At 42.0% G+C, this 23,359-nt stretch overlaps 1 protein-coding gene across 2 annotated transcripts in view; it reads right to left on the minus strand.

Annotated features, from left to right (window-relative positions):
• The window catches only part of ncanb (neurocan b), a 150,974-nt gene that overhangs the window by 115,410 nt on the left and 12,205 nt on the right, over nucleotides 1–23,359 (minus strand). The window lies entirely within an intron of this gene.

The raw sequence follows: 23,359 nt of genomic DNA on the forward strand, positions 1-23,359 counted from the left end.
TTCTAATGCACACTGTAGACTTGGATAAGTCACTCATAGGAATTCCTTTTCATGGGATTTTGTTTTCCTCCTTTTCTCTCGACAGGGCCTCAGGATACAGGGTTGTCAGTTCATTCTTCACTTTACAGTTTCATAATGTGGGTGCGCTGAAGCTCTGACTGTGATTAAGGGTTTTTAAGAGCCGTCATGTTTGATCTTTTGCAAATATAATGTAGAAATGTGTTTTCTTTTCATTTCACAATACTTCACAGAGAATGATATTTTAAGGGCTTTGTTTATCTATTGTCTTTAAAAGTGCATCACTATTCAGGTTTACAGGGTAGTTAACCCTACTTTAACATACACTAAGGAAAAGGAAGGAAAAAAAAAGAAAACCCAGGCAGATTTCCAGGGTATTACAGAGACGCATGATGCTCACATTATACTGAAGAGCTCCAGAAACACTGGGTTGAAATCTATGTTACCATGGAGCCAATTGGGCTAAACACTGAGGCTTGGTTCACACTGGTTTTCATTTAAAAAAAAGTGTTTTTTAAATAAAACAATCTCCATCCAGACAAGCATTTTAGCTCCGTATCAGAAATACTTTCCGTTCACACTAACACACTTGAAAACACATATAACATGAGCATTCAAGTGCTTAGTTGCAGAAAATACTACATGAAGAAGAAACAGCAATGTCTAAAAGTAAGACCAGAGTTAATAATAGATAGTAAAACTTTGCATTGGTGTCCAATTGTCCTGATTTCTGCCTGTACCGCCAGACTGTGCATAAAGATGGACGACCTCTCTCCACTTCCTCCTACTATCCAGAAATAAAGCTAAAAGAGCACATAGACGAACGCTGCCACCTTGCACATTTGGAGCCAGAGTCTGCACAGTAGCGATCAAGGGATGTAGCCAGGTCCCACAGAATCATGCAATCGACCAATCGTGAGTCAGTTTCTGCTTTCAATCATAACATTTTATCCTGTTTTTATAGCATCAAATAACTAATTAAAAACAAACTTACTAGACAAATTTAAACTTGATTAAACATCAATGTGATAAGAACTACTTAAATGACAGAAACCTTGAGAAAAATGTATATGAAGTGTACTTTGACTTTTTAGTTTGGTCCATGTCCCCTCCTCCAACATGGAGGAGGCGGGATTTATGACCTATACTGCAGTTTTCTGCAGTCTTCAGAACCTTTCAGTTTTATCTGTGTAGCTACAACAGCCTAGAGCGAGAAAGGAAACAAGAAATGGAAACAGAGGTGAACAAGGCTGAATTAATTTCCTTGCACTCGTGTGCGTGCGTGTTTATGTTCATGTAAATAAATCTGTGCATTTATTTTTGTGAATTTGACTATTTGCTACTGTAATATGTGTGTGTGTCACAAGAGCCAAGGGATAGAGACCAAATGAGGTAAGTCAGCCAGCGCCGTGGGGCCCCAGAAACCCTGAGTGTAAATAATGAATGTGACATCTCCGGAGACACGGCGGGCCGAGCGGGGCCCGAGGACAGGAGAGCAGTTTGGGGGAGGAGGAGGAGGAGGAGGAGGAGGAGGAGGAGGTGGGTTTGGCGGCTGGTAGCAGAGATGCTGGAAACAGATAGCCAGTGTCAGTTACAGCAGCGCTGGTCACTCTGAGTCAATCTCAGTAGATGCAGCCAAGGACAAATACACTGACCTCGTACCAAACAGCTCTGCTGAGCCACAGCTGAAGCTGAAGCTGAAGCTGATTTAAATGTGTAGGAGTTTGTTGTGCATTCACAGTATATGTGACAGATACAAATCATATAACTAAACAAATCATTTAGTACTATTAAGGTAGGAAAAATAAACTACTATGGGTTAGTTTACTTGTGTAAAATGCTTATAATCAGGAAATCAGCAATTTTTCCAAATTGGTGTCAACTTTTTAAGGCCTTCTATGACGTTTTTCTTAGCTTATTATCTGTGCCATCTAACAAGCATTTGAATGCAGCTATATAAGTAGCTAACTGTCATTTAACTCTAACATTACTTTGACATTATTGAAGACAACTTTGGAGCCCATCGTTCATCGTTTGATGACAAATTAGTCTCCGGGGGCAACGGCAAATGTTTTGGGGCTTGAGGCTTCAATTTGCTGTTCACAGTCTGACCAGCACATTGAGATGTGAGAATGGAGTATGAGTTTTTTTTCCACAACTAGCGAGTTCAAACATTATTATAATTTCTATCAACAGCTATCAGCATATGAATGCAGATAGATACGCTGATAAACAATGCATTTGGTCTCCACATGGACTGATGGCAGCCAAAGCCTTCTCACACGTGATTGGTCAAACTAGCCCGCAAAATCTCCTCCCCCGCCTACAGATTCTGTAAATTAAAATGCAGAATCTTTTTGTCGAGATTAATGATGATATGACTCAAGAAAACCCTAATGAGTTGATTTTCATTGCTAGAGTTTACAGAAAATGCGGGCTTCCTTAAATGAAGGGAACAAGAAAACACATTCAATAACCTCGAAGCCTGAGGTATCGTCTCCTCTGTGTTGTTTTTCAGATGTTTTGTATACTTGTATCCAAAGTCTTTATTTGGGATATTTTGCTCATTTTACAGTGATACTGAATTCGTTGAAACCCTGAAGCTTCTTTCATGTGCTGCTTTGTTGTTGGTGACAAAGGGGAATAAACACGCCTCTTTAACAACAGAGCTGGACCTCTGACTAATGATTCACAGCATCACATTCACAGGGCCAGCTCTAATTAGATGGGAGATACACAACAGACCTGACATTACACTGGAGAGTAAAGTCTGGGTTACTAAAAATTAAGCTAAAAGGACAGTTTGTGTTTGTTGTATTGCAGCTTTCATAAATCTCCAATTAAACTGTGCATGGATACAGAAAGGCTACCTGGACTGCTGCTTTGGCTTTTTCATTATACGGTTTAAAGCCCAACCACAATGAAAACGCAAGTGATTCTTCTTTTAATGAAATACTGAGCCAGTTTCATACCCTCTCTTTTTTTTTTTCTTCAAATCTTTAGTTCATCAGTAGCAGCTCCTCATGTGTGCTCGCAGGGTCAAGGCTATGTTTACTGTGACTATACTAGTATATACTCCATCTATTATTTATTCACCTCTCTCTAAGCGCACTTACTCTGCTATTGATTAATATTACATTGAGGCCTTTTCTGAAGCTCACACATTCACGACGATTTCAAAGTGCAACAGCTGAATAACCTTTTCTTCCTCTTTTGACTGGGCCTCTTCTCGAGCATATAGCAGAGGCTCTGACCTCTGTGTTGCCAGATCCGTGCCCTTCTTTCCCTTTGTGATGCATCGTTATCCATCTACTGTATCTCCACTGTAGGACTCCTGCCATTAGAAGAATCCTAGTTTCGTAAATGTAGGTGTGTGTGTGTGTGGGTGTGTGTGCAGAAGCAGGTAGGGGACAGGCAACTTGCTGAAAATTCCCTTCGAAACATCAGCTCACTTGATTCAGACCTGACATTACACCCCCCCCCCACACACACACACACACACACACACACACACACACACACACACACACACACACACACACACACACACACACACACACACACACACACACACACACACACACACACACACGGTGATGGAAGATGTAGGTTGGAATTTTTCATTGCAGTCTTATATTACAAAGGTTTGATTAACTTGATTATAAATCAATTTCCGTTGAGCTCCGCCTAAAAAAATTGTGATCGTCCAATCATAAGTTAGCAATCGCAGCAAGGCACGACTGTCGAGCTGTGGGTGTTTTTCTTTTGCTGAGCTCTTTACTTAGTTGTCGGGGAGTTTACACATAACTCCGGCCAAACTAGTTTTAGATTATGTGCATTTGCTTAACTTATTGGTTATCATTAATGCTGCTTTTTCTCTTTCCTTATAAAAATAAAGTAGTTTTGAAGCCTCTGAACCCTTCCTCGCATATGTTGGAGTTAATAACATTCATTTCATGTTTGCTTGACTCTTATTCTTTACTTTACTTGAAGGGACCTGGGAGAGCGAACACCTCTGCCAAGCCTGATTGGCCACTATCTCACCATATGGTATAAACATGTATTGAGGCCAGATACATCCAGATCATTAGCGGGATCTGCAACCTGTTTATAGATATCAACACTCTACACATGAAATAATTTTGTTCATATAGATTTCATATTGAAAAATCCCCCAAAATTTCAAAAAATGCAATGTTAAATGAAATGAAAACTAATTCCTTGATCAGCCCCTTATTCAAAACCTTGAATAATGGCCTCTGCTCCACCCGAAATCAGCTCAGCAGTAAAAACATAACCTCCTCAAACCATGCTGTTCCTTATTAGGTGGCGGAGATACCGATTTTTTGAATGAGCTATGTTGCTGTAGCGTCAGTATTTATATTAAAGACATGTGTTTAAGATCTCAGAGGATTATGGTTTAAGTCTAATTCGCAAGAAACATTTAAAAGACAACTCACGGTTACAGCATAAATAATAAATCCTTCGCTGTGGTTGATATGATTTGCTAGTGACAGACGTGCTGTCAGTCCACAAAATCCACGATGGTTGGCTAGAGATGAGAAGATTTAATTTACTTTCATGAGTAACTTAAGACCCGTTTAAAAAAATGAAGTGGTACATTTAACATTGTCATCAGAATAAAATGCACGTGTGGGTGCGATTACAGAAAGACTGACAGAGGTAGCAACAGTAACTACAGAGAGCGGGATTAGTGGACTGTCATTTGTCATTCAACATTTAAGTGCCAACTTCTCCAAACTTAACCTGAGGGATCTAAATCAGAGTGAGTGGTAGCTCTCCTGCTGTGTTTAATACCAGCTGGAGAGATCCAGCCAGGTCTCCAAATGTCAGACAGGTGCACTGTTCCCTACCAAGCCTGTCACCGATACTGTAGTTGTGACACACAGAGCAGGAGACAGACAGCTTGGTGCTTTCAGACAGACAGGCAGACAAAGACACAGACACACCGGAGAAAGATCCAGAGCCAAGCTGTTGCACTTTGTTTTCTGTCCCTGTCAGTAACACCGTCAGAAGCCCGACCTGCAGCCTGTCTCGGAGAAGTCAGGTCTGGTCCCATCTGTCGTTCCCGCTCACCCTCCACCTTATTCTGTCCGTCTATATTTGGGAAAAATTTAGCTGCCAATCAACGTCTGCCACCATCTGCGTCCACGACTCACAATTTCTATGTTCTTTTTCTCTCTTTTACTTTTATTTCCCTTGCTCCTCTCAAATTGTTCCGTCACTCTTCCCCTCACCAGGATGCATTATTAAGTGGGCTCATTAATCACTCAGGCTGCCTGTCTGTCACTCCATCACCACACATGGCTCTTGTTCCTGCAGCATGTATGAGCGCTCGCACACACACACACACACACACACACACACACACACACACACACACACACACACACACACACACACACACACACACACACACACACACACACACACACACACACACACACACACACACACACACACACATTCAGGCATACACACAATGGCGCAGGTTTCACAGGGGGAGTTAGTCCCATCAATGTCTATGGATAAGTCCTTTAGAGTGAAAAATGAGGCTACCCTTCAGGTGACAAAAGACTGTTTTCCTTCCAGGAGGATATTACCAAGGTTTTTAGTAAGCAACCTGTCAAACTGCGTCAGACATAAATGGCTTTAGTGCTCCGGAATTTTCTGCACAAATGGGGCCGTTTCTGCATTTGCACCTGTCTTATGGAATACATCATCCTCACTGTGGTTTCTGTTTCTTGCCGTTGCTTGGGAGGTGCAGTATAAAAGCACTTAGATGAAAACAATGTATGAGTGGGTGGCTACACTCCGGCTGATAAAACCTGTACAAGGTGGAACAGCAGGACTCCTCGGTTTACGCCAGGAGAAAAAAAAAAAAAAAGAAGAAGCTGTGGGCCAGAAATGAAGACACTGAGCGGAAGACAATCCAGATGAGTCACTGATAACACACTGATAAGCCCAATCACCATAGAAGAAAGAGAGAGGTGGCAAAGACAGAGGTTGTGAGGGGACGAAAGAGGTGGTGGGCTGTTCAGAGGAAGACGAAGTCAGGAAAAAGAGGGTGCGAAAATAGAGAGAAGGGGGGAGTTGATAGGGAACCAAAATCTTACGCAGCCATAAATTTCCCCTGATGCTTTGCTGGGCCTGTCGTTGTATGTATATGCTTGGAGGAGAAAGAGAGCTGGAAGACCAGTGTGAGACTGTGGCTGGGCTCCCAAAAATGAAGAAATTGCCATCTGATTCAGAGCCCACCATATGGGCTTAGACACAGCACACGCCAGAGACAGTTTCATTCCATCACAAGGACTCGCACACGTGCACACTCCCACATGCACATACACACATGCACTGCGCACACTCAGGCAGTAACATTTTCCTCATACCGCCTGAGAGGAAGAGGAAGATGCCAGTTATGAGGGAGGGGGCTTCCGAGAGTTCTGCATTATAATGAAGTCTGCGATATTATGAACACTGAATGTGCGGCGTACAAAATACCTATGGGAATGCAAATGTACCTGTGCACTTGTGGAGTGTGAGTAGAGTGGAGAATGACATGAGGAATGACAGATGCTCGTGAGAGAGTCTGGAGACACGCACTCAGACACACATCTGCGTGCGTGCACATGATAGAAACTCATTAGCGCATGCATCTGTGCATACGTCTCCACTCAACACACACTTGGATGCTTTTGGTTCTATTTTATTACCCTGCATGCTGGTGTGAGGGGAAGCAGGGTTGTTTTGTTTTTTTAAACTTACTCAGTCTTGGTGGTTGGAGGGATTATTACTTAGGAGGGTACGTGCAGATGAATTACTTTAATTCAAAGGTCAGCGTCAAAAATACATATTTTCTGAGATATAATAACAGAGCTCGAGAGACAATCTAAAGTTTCTATTGATCAGATGATTATTCCTGATGATATAATATCACATGATAAGGGACGTCATGAAGAAGTAAGTCACAATGGAATCAGAAAATGGCATTCTTCATTGTGCCTTTTTTGAGGCATCTCTGCATCATATGGCTAAAGAGACACGACTTAAAGTTTCTATAGATCGAAAAATAATCAATGATGAAGTAGGATTGATATCACTATGTAAGAAGATGACAACTTATAGTATATTAATACATTTGCTTAATCAATAAGATTAGAGACACCATCTATAGCTTATTTAGATCAACCACTCGTCATTGTGTCATAATGACATCATTATGAAATATTATAAGATAAAAAAATCTGTATTGCCTGATTCAGGTCTTAAATTTGCACAGGACAGGATATGCATCATCCCTCCATGTCACTTTTGGAATCAGATGAGGACCCAAATGCAGGCGCACGGCTGCCACTTTTAATTTGAAAATCTAACAGTCATTTTGGACGTGGGGGGAAGAGTCTGTGTTTAACCTGTAGTGATGTGTTTGAATTCAAAATATACAGTCGAGCAGCACATCAGGAAAACGCAGGACAACGGAGTCAAAGATACACAAGGAATGTAACAATAAAACTAAAGAAAAAAAGAATTGTGAAACAATGCTTTTCATTGTTACTGTCTCAGTTTTTCATCATTCTCTCAATAAGGTTTCACTGATACATATATATAAATATTATGATGTAAAACTGTCTGTTACTGTTATGTGGAAAGGTGCTATAGAAATGCAGATTATGATTAATACGCTCTCGTCGTGCTCACATGAAGAGTGCAGTTAATCAGGAGTTGGGCAAAGACCGACAGAGGGATGAAAGGAAGGACGAGAGAGAGAGAATAAAAGCAAGGATGAGGCCGTGCTTGTTCAGGCGTTATCACCACGGAGCTGAAAAGTGCTGTCAATTAAAGTTAAGTGTTTTACTGCACAGCATGCACGTATAAACCCACACATCGCTCACTGTGCGTTAAGTAAGTGCTTGGGGTGGAATCAATGTTTTCATTTATTGGCTTTTTTTGCAAAAATTCTTCAATTGGAAATAAACATGATTTTCGGGAAAAGACAAAGGAGAGAGGCTGAGTACCACACAACACCAGGCTCTACCGCACAAAGCAGAGATGGCATTGCTGAGCAGTGTGATGGTGCAGAGCAGGAATAAGCTTTAGGGCTGCCCAAAACTATATAGAAACCTATTACTTACAGCTGAAAACCACCGCGCTCTCCCTTATTGATAAAATGCAGCTGACCACCGGCCAACAAACAGCAGGCACCCTGGTCAAGAGAAGGCTGGAATCGACTATCACTCATTTGTTTTGTTAAATGCTTTTTGCCTTGCTCTCTGTGGCTGGAAAAGACAAGGTCATCTCGTACATGTGAATTGAAAAAGAGCGAGGGTGAGAAATGGAGAAGAAAAGATGAGAAAAGATCTTGTGAAAGGGTGAGATACTGTACCGAAGAGAAAGGAGGGAGGGACGGAGGGAGAGATTCTCTTGAAAAATGAGGTGACACAAAGCTTTGTACGTGCAGGAAGGGCGGCCAGGCAATTTTCAAATGTCTGAGGCTTCTCATTTGCCGAGCTGCAAAGCCACTTTATATGGTGGCAAATGTTAAACTTGTTCTGGGCACATCAAGGTCTCCTTGGCCGCCTGCTTGTCTTCGCCTGGAATTTAAATGCGTCTTGAGACGAGTGCACAGGGAAAGAAAAAAATGCCCGACATCTTGTACACAGGAGTTTAAGAATGCAGAGTGGTGAATACAGTGTCACACGAAAGACAAAAGACTGTCAGTCTACTCATCCTCACGGAGAGGGTGTGGATGAAGGACAAATACATGTTTTCAATGACATTTACTTTTAAAATCGAAATGAATGCTCATTAGAAGTTCCAAGAGTCCAAGGTGTCACCTCCAGATGATTTTTATATAAAAACACAATATAATGATTCAGAATCATAAAAAAAGGTTATAAGATTTTTTTTAATTTTAAACCAGTGAATGCTTGTGAACCCTTTTCTGTTAAAATTAACATTTGTATTCGTCATCAGTAGATTTCCTAGGTTCTCTGATCAAAAGACTGTAACTAAATATTGGCAAATCTAGCTCACCCATGTATCACTACCGTCTCTGTCAAGGTTGCTTACATGTCATATAACACACAATAAAGCATGAAGACATTAAATTATATCTATTAATATATACTCATCCCCTTGTAGTATTTTTATGCCATGGTTCATTATTAAGTCAGATGTATGACCCACATCCTTACACACACACACACACACACACACACACACACACACACACACACACACACACACACACACACACACACACACACACACACACACACACACACACACACACACACACACACACACACACACACACACACACACACACACACACACACACTATACCTCGTATATAGCCGTATGTGTTTGTGGTGAAAGGATCTTATCAGTTTATTAAGGCAGGTCTGAGAGCAGGACATATTTCACTGGGCTGGCAGCCAGGTTTGTACTTCTCCTCCACTCCACTCTCACCCTTTTCCTCTCTTCTCTACATTGTTTCTTTTCTCTGTCACTCCACTCCGCACTGTATTTCCGCTCTCCTTCGCGCACATTGCTGTAATGTGTGTCTCTCTCTCGCTCTCTCTCTCTCTCTCTCGCTCCCTCTCTGCAGGATCCAGGGGCATCTGGGATTCAGTAAATCCTCGCTGTTGACTGCAGGCTGTAAAGACTCCTCAGTTAATCAAAGTCAGTGGAGCAGGGACACTGAATCATGCCGGGGCAAAGGGCCGGGAGTCCGTCAGAACTCGCACTATCAACCCTGCACCAGATCCCCCCCCATCAGAATAAACACAGTGGTGGTCAATTGATCAGCAGGATTTTTATCAGATGAAGTGTCATGAGCGAGTTGGAGCTTGGCTCTTGACCTGCAGCCTTGAAGTTGCGTTGGTGGAGCGCAGAGTGATAAGTAAATACTATGGTTTATGTCTTGGAGTCACACTGCATCATGCGGATATGGTCTTTATGAAGAAATACAAACTGCAATTATAGTTTTATCCCGGTGCACATGCAGGATGATTCATGACAGACCCATGAACCTTGATCAGGAAGGTAATGTTTGTATGTTAGGTCACAAAGCCCTCTAATATATCATGCAATAACTAAAAACAGCAAATATTCCATTCTTTAACCTGACAAACTCTCCCTTCCTTCATTCCTCCTCCTCCCTTGTCATACCGTTCAGCCACACCAAGAGACCAGACTGATTAACAGAGGGATGAGAGCTGTCTGTCGTTGAGGGAACTCATCTAATCATCTCGTGTATTTTTTCTCAAGGAAGTTGAGAAGCAGCCTGGGAGATGAGGAGGGGTTGGAAAAGAAGGGGAGCGATCGATGGAATAAGGACAGATATTCAGATACCCCTATGCGACACCAAAGCTGCTTTCAGACATGCACTAAACTCCAGACTGCACGAACCGCTGATATTTTCTGGAGGGGTTCTAGAACGCAAATATCCAAGTCAGTTGCTCTAGACATTTTCCTGAACTTTTCCTGCTAGCCCCCCTGAGTAAAATGTATACACTTTGAAGATGGTAACAAAGATTTGAACTTGAAAAGACAACCAGATTCGAGAGCTTTTGGTGATACGGGGCCAACGGCAGTGTTGATGTGCTGTAAATAAAACAACTTATTTCCGTCTGTGTGCTGTGTGCTCTACTCAGGCACCACTGCTCGCCTCAATGATCATTTTCCTATTGTTGTGAATGTGTCTGACCTGGACACTCTCCTGCTGCGTTCTCCATCTGCGAAAGGCAAACACTGGAAAATGTCCGAACCCAATTTATTGACATTGTCCAGTGTTTATGTCTTACAACAGTCCAATCCAATATCTAAGCTTTTCAAATTCAAAATTCCATCTAATCCATATATATGCTCTTAAAATTATCTAATAAACAAACACACTGAGAAGCATTCGTCTCTGACTTCAATGTCCACACACACACGTACACATTAAAGCCCAGTGGTGGGAGTAATCTGCTGTTTTGATGGACAGTTAGTCATCACACACACACACACACACACACACACACACACACACACACACACACACACACACACACACACACACACACACACACACACACACACACACACACACACACACACACACACACACTTGATAATGATGATACTTTGTGTGCACACACACATCCAAATCAGCAGGGTGCAGACAGACAGATGGTGTGTTTGTATCATGTTCGTGGGGGCGGGATGTCTGGCCCGGTGCTTCGTGCACCTGAGAGGGAGCCTCTGACCCAGTGAGGACTCAGACAGACTGGAGTGTGCCCTTTCACCACAGCGCTGTGTGTCAGCGCTGGAGAATAGTCTGGCTGCAGCTAATATCATTCTGCTGTGGGCAAAGAAAAACCCTCTGGATTGTTTGTGTTTCTTTAAACCAGTCACAATCGCATTGGGCGTTGGTTGCCAAGGATGCAGTGAAGGTGCCCCTGAAAAATAATGTGTGTGGGGTAGAGTGTGGGTACCTGAACTGAACCCATTGTTTTTAAATGATATTGGGGCTTGTGTCTGGTTCAGTCAGGTTGGCTGTGCTGTCCACCTAATAGAGGTTCTGACACTTAAAAACAAGAATGCCTGTAGGTTTCCGATCAGGCGTGGGGGGGCAAAAAAAGTAAAAATGCTGTTTACTGTTACAGCTAATATAACATGTTTGTATGAAACATTTAGGGGGATTATATTCAAATAAAGACGTGAACTGCACAAGGCTGAAAGAAAGACCACAGCCATACCAGGAGCCCTGCGTGCTAGGAGCCCTGCGTGGCTTCACTGAGACGCATCATCTAGAGTGATTATATTGACAAAGTGCACTATTATTATCCACCTTATTTTAACAATAATCTCTTCTGCATGTTCCATATTGGCTTGATCTTTTACACATGGAATAAATGAGTGAATTGTGGGTAATATGTCTTAGTAATGCCTGAAGTGGAGGAGAGAGAAAGTTGGTCTTAGTGACACACAACTGAAAAGAGAGAAAACTGGCAGCAGCATTAGTGTGTGCACATTGACGATAGTTTAGCACTGACAAAATCTCCCAGATTGTGAATGGCATGGAAAGAAACGGAGACAGAAATGTTCCAAATAAATGACTTTTCTTTTTTTCTTTTAGTGATGAGAGACAGAGACAAGATGAGGAGCTTCACAGTACAGCGAATAAATTGAGCAGAAATTGGAATTGGAACTACAGCGGCCGGAGAAAACCTGATTTTGACAGGGGAGGAAAAGATGGAGACAGTGTGAGAAAAGACACGGTGTGAAGGAGAAAGACGCCGCGCTGTGATAACTGTGCCGGGGAAATGGAATCGAAGTGTGGGAATGAAAGAGGAAGAAATCAAACGCTCAAAGCACCAAGAAAAGAAACGCCAGCGGGGGAAAGAAAAGGGAGGGTGAATATAAAACAAGGTGGATGCTGACGGTGACGGCAGCATCAGAGTCTCGACTTATTAAATAATCACTCCTAGAATGACTAATGAGTCATGAAAGTGTGCAGATGTTTCCGTTCTACCGTTAAAAATGGCCAAACAGAGAGAGAGAGAGAGCTGTTAAGGTGTAAATAAAGAGGGTGAGGAAGGTGTGAGATGCTGATGGGGGGGGGGAAGCCGTTGGAGATGCAGAGGAGAGGAACGACTGCAGGGAGAGTTAACACACCTCGGTTAAAAAAAGATTGAGAGATTGAGGATTGGAAAGAGCGATTTCAGTGAGCGAGTCGGGGGGGTTTAATGGCGCTGCCTGGCTGTTTCTGACTTTCCTGCTGAGCGGTGTTCCGAATTCCGTCCCAGCATGATTCCCAGGTTTGAGACGGAGACAGTCTGGGGTCCTCGAGGTAGATCGATTGTCAGCCACACTCATTTAGAAGAATCAGACTTGATGAGACCTGCCTTAGGCCAAGTTTTATTTACTTATTTATCTGAGGGCGGCTCTGGCTCCATCTGTCTGAAAATGCGGGGGCTACCTGCAGGGACCCCAGCCATGTCCAAGCGTGATAAACTGATTTTAAGGGGTGTGTGTGTGTGTGTGTGTGTGTGTGTGTGTGTGTGTGTGTGTGTGTGTGTGTGTGTGTGTGTGTGTGTGTGTGTGTGAGAGAGAGAGAGAAATTGAGCATGCATTAGGCCACCTACACTGTGCACAAGCCCCATACATCAAGAAGGTGCCGCCAACCCAAATAGAGATCTCACAGAGGGGCGCAGTTTCATTCGAGGTGCACTTGATTGGTAGTTTTAGGCTGTTTCTGCAGTGTGATTATGATGCAGCCTGCTACCACAGGGATCAATTTAAAACTAGCTATCTGCTTTACTCCCCGCTGCAAAGTTTACACTTTTCAAATTACATCCCGTCATCTTTTCAGTTCTTAATCGACGACAGAGATGTCCAGAGGCGTCCTTTCACTTTGACACCGTATTATAAGTTAGGTTGGCTCCTCTTTGACATTTTGTGGAAGACCTTTATTTACCTTTCGGCGGAGAGTTGCAAGATATAAGAACATAAAATCCACTTTCGTATTTGTGAGGTGAACCTAAAGCTACAGCCAGTATTTGGTTATCTCAGCTTAGCATAAAGACTTCAAACAACAGTTATCCTGTCTTGTCCTGAAAGTGACAAAATCTACGTACCAGATTTACAAATCTAAAAATATCTTATTATATCTTAATTAATTCATCTGTAGAAAGGCGTTTTAAAAAAGGAGGGTACTGTTGGGAACTGTAATTTCTACACTTGTGTTTATGTCTCACAAACCAACCAACAAACAAACAGACATAAGTGAAAACATGACCTCCTTGGCTGAGGTAATTAAAATAGCCGTGCGTCAAAGGGTCCAGCCAATCAGGAGTACAAGCAGGGACTCACTACTGAAGGCTTTAACGCCCATGTGGTCCCATGTGCGTGACACATTCCACTTTGCTAAAGTGTCTAAACATCTTTGTACGATGCTTTTCCCTCAACGAAATCCATCATATGTCACAGCCTGACCGTGTGTTTTCCTGTGACATGTTATCTCCCTCATAGCCCTCCCAGTCCCCCCCCCCCCTCCCTTTAGTCGCTGCCCCGCTTTTGTAAGCTACACAGACCGGCTGATAATTGGATTTCAAGAGACAGTTCAAATGGCGGCATGAAATAATTAGTGGCAAAACTCACAAGCAATCTCAGGCACGGCGATCATCTCCCTGACCTGGCAGGTCTCTCTGGGAGCCACGACAGGGAAATGCGTGATATCACTTTTACACAGTTTGAAGCTTTCCGTGCACCTACGTGTTGTGCACACGGCTGTGACGGATGTGTGATGTGACAAACCACTGGGCCTTCTCATGTTCGGATGAGTGAGTCAGTGCATACGTGTTCACGGATGTGCGTTCAAGTTTGTGTGAAGCCATGTGCATTCAATTTGTGTTTGTTTTCTGATGTGGACTAATGTGTGTGTGTATATTTATATATATATATATATATATATATATATATATATGTGTGTGTGTGTTTGTGTGTGTAGGAATTGATGAGAAGCCCTCAAAGTGTGAACCAGATGTAGCAGAGCATCAATACACCCACCCTTCCCCCATCCCTTGAGACAGGAACAAAGAGGCCAGACTACATGAGGCAAACCTTTGATCAGCTCAGCTCTATCGTGTTCCTATCAGTAATTGACAGTCCTCGGATCCCGGATGCTTCCCCTACAACGTGCACACATGAAAATCCTCGACGTCCTCCGATATATATATATATATAATGGCTGTTGTATTTCATGTACACAGCAGACGGCTTGCTCGAAATATGTCCTTGTTGCTGTCCTTATATCTGCAAAAACTTTCCAATTCAATAGGGAATCTGTATTTAATACATATAAATTACATTTTCATCGGCTTTTGACATATGGCACATTAACGCCATATCCATACTAATGTTGATATTTTGCAATAATAACTTTTTCCTCCGTGCAAATGGCATTTTAAGTCACTAAAACAGAACATTTTTCAAAGAGGAGATTTTCAAAAACTCTAGTTTCCGTGTACCACTGTTAACATGTAACATGGATCGTTTGGGAAACTATGACGTCGAGCGTATGCTAACTGTTGTTTGCAGCTAAGTTACAGTATCACATTACTGGCATTCACAGGTGTCTGTATCGCCAATACACACTTGGACAATACAATACTTGGACCACAGTGTTTTTCTGTGGTATTTGATGGATGGTTGAAGTCGACTGCATCGCCACCTACCGGCCCGGTGGCTTGTTCGAGCGTTTACAGTCATTTTGTGTTTCTCGACTGGAGGGAGATATTTTATTAAAATGACCGATTGTGTGTGGATGGTTTTTTTTTTAATGGAGGGGAAATTATCCATTACAAAATATCCCCATTACTACATCTATTTACTGCTCTTTATTTATTCAGGTTAGTTCCAATGAGATTAAAAATCTCTTTTACACATGACGAGACTTGACCAAGTAATTACCAGACAAACACAGAGATTAACAACATTAAAACTTTACCAAAGCTTCAGCATTTAGAATTAGTTCAAGCATACAAGTTTTAGGAGCTACATGAGTCTGTACTGGAGCGTTTAAAGAAATGATAAGTGGCCTTATCACCTGAGTTAATGTAATGAAACAGATTAGACGGGGGGAAATTAAAGCCAACTATTAAGTGCTAATTCCTCTCCGCTGAATCCACCTTCAGTGGGAAAGTCAAGAAAAAAATGAAGGTGCTCCAGCCTGAATATGAAGTCATAAAGTGATTTAGTTTCTACTGCTGCTTTATTGGAAGTAAATTAACCAGCGTTACTGTGATGAACAGTGTTAGCAGCCTGTAAATCTGGTCACATTTATTATACTTTCACTTGCTCAGAAGAAAGGATGAAGAGATGGGGGACTTTTAACTTTGTACTTGTGAGTTGATTAATCATTTCAGCACCGCAGCGCTAAAGGAGTTCACTCAGGAATGCTGTTTAAATGGTAATGATAACTCAACAGCGTTGGTGTGTTTTCCCAATAACATGTCACACCACATGCTCAAACACACACACACACACACACGTCCTAAAGAGAAGTCCTCCTTTAGACCAACACCACTCAGAGCCGGAATGAATTAACTTCAACACTCAATATTTTGGGGTTTCCAGTATAGACAACAGATGTTTGGGCCAAGGCTCCATCTTCCAATCGCTGTACACAAGATGAAAGACGTCATTCTGACTTATCTATATTGACAGTCATCTGGTTATGAAATCAGATAAATTAAAAAGCAATTAGCCGATGCATCTTAGCCGTTGTGTTCTGCCTCTTTTGCTCCCACATGGACTGTTTACCTGTGGGCAACTAAAGCATGCTCAAATGTGAAAAGGTTTGAGAAGGGGAGGACAGCCAAGGACAGGAAACTGCTACTCAGATATTGGGTGTGGCCACATAAAAACTCCATCAGATAGTGATGTTTAGCTCAACATGTTAATCGCAAAATCGCCAAAGATCTGTTTGACTCCCTGACGAAGGCTAGATGCTGAAATGCATGGGAGCTTTGTTTTTTGAGACCATGCCATGAAAACAAAGGCATTTTAATAGAGTGCCTTGGTGTTTTTTGTCATTTTGTTTCCTGCTCAAACGTTTATTGGTCAAACTAGAAATGGAAACCAGAAGCTCCCGGCCCTCATCTACAGATTCTGCATATTCACAAACCGATTCTGTTTATACTGAACAAAAACAAATAGAAAACAATCCTAATTTGGATTACACTCACCCGTTGTGATACAGCTGCCATTTATGTTAAGTGGTGGATCTAATCATGTTGATAATAGCTTAATAGTTCTGTTGTTGCCCCATTATTGGTGCTGGAGTGCGGAGCTATTAGCCCGTCATATATCAAGCCCTCAGTGTCATGTGCAATGGCTAAGTGTTTTGCACCAAGCGGCTCGTGGCAGCATGAATCTTCCTGAAGGCTGGTGATTATTCATGACAGTGGCAGCACTGAGTAGCCACCTTCAACCACAGTGCAAGTAAATTCTGGTCCCACACCAAAGAGTGTAGAGCAGGGATGTGTGCTTTAATCCCCCTTTCTCCAGGAATTAATCAGCCCCGCTTCTAATTTCTCACCCGACCGATGTTAATGCCTTTAGCTGGTGATACTCCAAATAAGAGATTCAACACCACATGAGCACACACACACATTCAAACACAAATACGCCATTGAAGTGATGACAAACAAGGATGCAAAGGCTCATTTGAATATCAGAGAGAAGTTGCGTTGGTGTGCCAGAGTAACCTGCTCCAGCCTGTGCAGTGTTTAGTCAGCAGTGGAACAGGGGAGGAAAACACAGGGCACGAGGCAGGTTTGACAAAGAGTTGTGAAAGAAAGACAGGAAGACGAAGAGTAGAAAACAGAGGTAGACGAGGCTAAGTTGACAATAGTAGAAGTGAAAAAAGATTTACAAAGTTGGGGATGATTTAGGAAGAGGAGGCAGCCTGTATCATCAACACCATCCTTCTCCTCTTTATCGGGCTGACCTGATGCAGGGCAGGCTCCTCGGACCATCCGTTACATGAAAACCCACTTGTACACAAAATCTTTAGACGGAGAGCCCGGGAGCAGACAATTTCTCTGGATGACGTCCTACTTATTGCTTGTTTAAACTTGCCTTGTCCCCTCCCTCCGGCTTTTCCTTCATCTAAATATCTTCAGAAGCATCGTCCTCATATGTTCTATATTTTTGTTTTGCATTTCTCTTCACTCCCTCCCCCCAAATGTAATGTTTTCTCTGCTCGTCCATAATGTTACATTCTCTTTCAACAAGTCCTCGTACTTAAAAGACAAAATGGGTTATTTTTGTCATCGTCATCTAAATTGAACTACAAGGGACTTTTCTGATCTGGAGTCAGCAGGATCATACTATTTTACCATCTCCCATAATGACAAATGTGACCTTTACAAAAACATTCATATCCCTATTATACCTCCACTAAGTTACTACAATCCATGCAATGAACACCCCACCAACATTGTGAAAGATAAAAATAATGCTAACGTTTATGAAACACTTTGCCTATGAAGATTATAAGTCTGGGCCTTGTAAAAGAACCAAGTTAGCTGCATTATATAAACTGCAATACACAAAAACTGCCAGACGCATTACCGCAAAACTTGGTTGCAGGATGTGATATAGATCAGAAAGAACCGATTAAATTTGGTTGCAGAAGCAGATGTTTTTTAACATTTCTTTAACTTTGAAAGTTGCAAATTTTTACCAATTTCCCAAGAAATATTTAACTGATCAAGAAGACATTTGAGTGTGTGCAATTTGCTGCAGCTTGATTGAATTATAGGGGAATGTTGGGCCTTGGCGGCGGTATGTGCTCTACTGAGTGCTGTTGTAGTTTTGACATATTTGGAAATGGATCATTTTTATTTGGCAGTTATTTTTTTGTGTGAAGTTAACAGTTAAACTCTACCCAGTGGCCCTGTGGATTTTTCAACGTGGATTAAGACAATTAGCTTCAAGCAAAGGATTCATTCATTTGAAACCTACATTATCAAAGGTCAACTAGATTAGATGGAAAGTCTCCAGTGTCAAAGTCAAACCCATTGTCTGTCTTACAATCCATGTGAACAATACGATGACATATCACCCAGTGATAGTCATTAATCACATGACGACAAGCGACCACTTGAAATGTAGATGTGTGTAAATGTTTTTGAGACAGAACAAGCTTTCCTTATTCTAATAAAAAAATACATTTTTATTTGACATCCTCTGATATTTCAGCAGGCATTACACTTATCGGAAACTGGACCTCTCAAGGTTATTCAAAGTTACATCAACTTCAAATTTGACATTATATTACTACTATATCTTGTTCGTTTTTGTGGTTCTATTTTTTTTAAAGTTTTTTCTTTTTTACCTTGATTATTTCTTTCAGCTATATTTCTCTCTCTCTCTACTCTACCTTTCTTTTTTCTCTCACTACATCCATTTCCCTGCCGTCCCTCCCTCTCTGTGGGAGAACTGACGAGTGTCTCGGCAGCAGTAGACCCAGTGAAGGTCTCGCTCCAGGGGCCCTTTCAGAAATACCCTCAATGATCGCCCCCCCACCCACCCACACACACTTTATACCACAGGCAGAAAGAATATGACTTTTATACAATAACATAACCGATTTCTGTGAGTGTAATTAAATCTGATTCATTATTCGTTAATATTCGTTAGTTTTATTTCCCGCTTGAAAAAAGGACACGGTCAATACTTCTCTACCCTCCCTCCTCACTCCCTCTCTCTTTCCATCTCTTTCTCTTTGCGACTCTCTTTGCGACACCGCAGGTCTCCGCTCTCGGTTCCAACTCAACACCTAATGACTAAATTGGAGCAATTAATTACGTTGATCGGTGACGTTAACCTCCACCTCTTCCACCTGGACGCTCGGTGGTGCAAACCAACCAGCTGATTCATACTTTAGCCTTGTTCCCTGTTCAACCATTTGTCCTGAATACTGCGACGGTCCTCAAACCACTCTGGAACACCCAAATGGAAAGTGTCTAAATCGAGGGGAGTTCAGATATGGGTCTGGTATTGAGATACAGATAAAACACTGAAATACGATTGCATAAAAAAAAAAAAAATGGATCGACCTTGGATTTTATAGCCTACAGTAACCTCTGTCCTCTCCGATTCTCTACCCTCTACCCCTCATGTCTCATGCACCGGCAGCAGTTTGTCAAGCGGCATTGGCTAATTACACATCTCATCGCTACCACACACAGCCACAGGTTCTCAGCTGCCCTCGCGCATTACCACTGTAGAGGGAATTCACAGTCATGATGTGCGATGGAGGAGTCTTACATCGAGTAATGGGTCCCACTACAGCCACTGAGGCAAATTGCAGAGACATGGTCCATAATTATCTCCATGAAAGAAAAAAAAAAAATCTGCTTTTCATATCTCACATGCACTGATGATGATATTGGTGTACTATGTGAATGTGTTTATTAATGCAGCCTATTAGCCCCCCCCCCCCCTCCTTGGGGCTCGTATGTGGTAACTTGCCTGATGAATGCTGCCCTGTCGGTGCAGCCAACTGTTCAAGTAACGTCTGCCGTTCATCCCTCCATTCCCAACCTTTCCCCAGACGCAGTGCTGCGAGCCCAGGGACACATTGGATTTTAATGGCTGCTTCACACATGTTCAATTAATTCCCCCCGAAAAATATCTATGAAGATTTGCAGTTAAATATGAGGATGGAATATCTACAAATCACTACATAATCACCGAATACAACTGACGAAACCTTTTGGGTAAACAGACCAAGATGCAAGACTCCTGAAAATTGTTCTCTCGTCTGACAAAACATATGCGTCCGCAGGGAAGGACCAATATTTTGGGGTTTCTGGGGTAGACGGCAGATATCCAAACCAAGACTCAATCTTCTGTTGTCCTTTCACTGCTTACAGTCCAACTAGTTTCTTTTTTCAAACAGGTCGAAGGTCTCTCCACACAAAACACAAACAATTGTACTTTTTGGAGGTGTTTTAGGACCAGAAGACATTTTGGCTAATCTTTATCAACAGCTATCTGCATATGAATGCAGATAAATTAAAACTCAGAGAGCCGATGCGTTTCACCTCTTTTTCACTCCACGTGTACCTGCGGGCAGCCATGGACTGCTCAACCCTGATTGGTCAAACTACAAACAGAAACCAGAAGGCTTCTAGCTCCAAAAACGTGTCCCCCTCTATATACACTCTGTATATTCACAATCTGTTTATAGAGGTTACTTTCCCTGCTCTGACGGTGCTGACTCACAGTTTGGTCTGGGTTACTAAGAGTGGCTGGAGGTTACAGTCTCTTTCCAGTAGCTCATTACAGCACTTTAAACTCTTCTTTGTTCTTTAATAATCCATATTTAAAAGTTTTTTCCTAAAATGTTTTCCCTCAGGACCTTAAAACAGCTTAAATGTAACTTTAACAGCTTCCTTCCTTATTTGTGACTGGGATCTATGATTATGCTGATATGGCCCCACCCATCACTCACAGCTATCTCAGAGTGTAGGAGTTAGAGAGTGGATACTTGAACCAAAGCCTGTCAGGACCCTGTCAAGACCCTGACGGGACCAAACCAGTCAGGTTGGGTCACATTGGCAGGGCTATCGATTTGATTATTTACACTGCAATCAGGGAAAACCGACTCAGGGTTCGGACGCAAAAAACAGAATGCCTGCCGGGTTTGGCAAGGGTAGTTTTTTTTCGGGTTCGGACAGAAAATTGCAGCCAGAGCCGCACTCTAGTAGAAGCCCTCTCTAGCTACTAAGCCACACCCACAAGTTGAAAGGATTGGTTGCTTAAGTTTATTACATCACAAACCCTAGCATTCTGAATACGTTTTCTTTTTCCGCATTTGTTAACTGCAGTGTTGGTGGAAAAAAAGATGGAAATATCCATTAACACTTGATTTTCACTGGAGGGGGACTTCATGCTGCAGTCAAAGAGGGAGCTAACAGACACTGGATAATCCATTGGAGAAGCAATGCATTGCATTATGAGAAAAGGGGCATATTCTCCAGCCATGGGGTGTGAATAATGTGTCTCTGATAGCAGTTCAAGTGTCTGGATCAGTGTTCACAACACATCATAACATTGACAGAGGAAGAGACAGAGCAATGACACAGTGTTATAATGTGAGAGACAGGAGTGGAAATTAAGGAAGTGCTGTATAGACAGGACCGTGCAACACAATGAAGGAGTAATTGCTTTCATGCTAAGAAATAGATGAGAAGTGGATTCAACTCCAAAGTCTGTCCATTAAACTGTGTAAACTCTCAGCAACTTCAGTGGCACAGAGCAGATCTTTCCTCCTGATTGGTTGATGTGAACCAAAACTTCTTCATGTTTACCTGCAGTCTTGACATGTTCAGTATTACGTATATATATCCACAACATTAGTCTGATCATCATTCAGAATAATCAAAAAATTCATGGCATCTCGTCAAAACAACAACTCGGAAAGTCGGCGTAGAGTCGGCAAAGATTTGGGGAAGTGAGTTGCCAAGTTGCTGACATCGTCAATTATAATCAAACTAACGTAATTTTACAATCAGCTTCAAATTGTAGCTTTTAATGTGAAATTGTCACATTTTTTCACTTGAAAACTGCATGTCCATCTCTCACAAGCTCCAAACACAAGACTTCTTAGCCAGAAAAGACATTTTTATGATTAACGTAGATATGTTTTAAATGATTTACATGCCTGTCGCACCTGATCCTGTTTCTTTGCTCTGCATTGTCATGCAAATACTGGGAAGGGGTCAAAGTGTTGTCTAAATGTTCTTAACACATAAATCCAACTCATTTTATTTACAGTGTTTTTTTCCACTTTCCGACTTCAAAGCACACAAACGCACTGAAGTTGGAACAGTGATTTCACGACTGGGGAAATGGAGCCTTAAGAGGAGCTGGAGTTGACCAGCTGCTGCTCGTAGCTTCATATTTAGCCGACAGACAGCAGGATTGACCCTCTTGTCATTCCCTAACTCTTAACAAGAAAGTTCATTTCTCAAAAAGTTGAACTTATTCATTTAACCTTTAATATAATACACATAAAGTGAATTTGGACTGCTGCCCGGACCGGCACACCGCTCTCTCTCTCTCTCTCTCTCTGGATTTAATTTCATTTAACTTTTACCAAACTCCCTCGATACAACTTGTCAGGCAACATCTTTTTATCTTTAAAATTTCATTTCAGAATATTAAAACGATAGTCCAGATATGAACTGGACATTTTTCTACCTCAAAAATATGTTCCCCCTCATCCACTCTGACAGCTACAAGACCACAGATGAATACCTGCTATCACTGTTGCTGCTGTGTGGGGCAAAAAACTAAACTCTTCTGTCAGACACAGACGGTGGAAAGAGGTGAAAAAGACTTTTAGATCTTTTTGAAAAGCACGGGAAGGAGACAGAGATGTTTGATACTTTATTGATATTTTCCTGACACAACTTCCTTTTTTTGTCTTACATATATGTATTAGATGTTTGTAAGAAATAAAAGCTTTCGTGTGCAATATCTTGTTAATATTATGCCACAGCTTTGTGTGAAATGACTCCCTCTGGGTGTGAGAGAGGCTCAAACAAAGAAACAAGAAGCAGTGAGTCAGAAGATAAGAAGCGCACAGTCGCCATGTAAATGGTATGAGCTCCTTACACGCTCAATATTTATGTAGGGATTGTATAATTAATTACAACGAACACGAGAGCCCGGACTGCTGCAAGATAATGAGTCACAGTGGAAGCTAGCTGCAGATCACTGGCTACATCCAGACGCTGGGGGATTTAAACGT

This window comes from Hippoglossus hippoglossus, chromosome 4 (genome assembly GCF_009819705.1).
Source record: "Hippoglossus hippoglossus isolate fHipHip1 chromosome 4, fHipHip1.pri, whole genome shotgun sequence".
In the NCBI taxonomy this organism is placed as follows: Eukaryota; Metazoa; Chordata; class Actinopteri; order Pleuronectiformes; family Pleuronectidae; genus Hippoglossus; species Hippoglossus hippoglossus.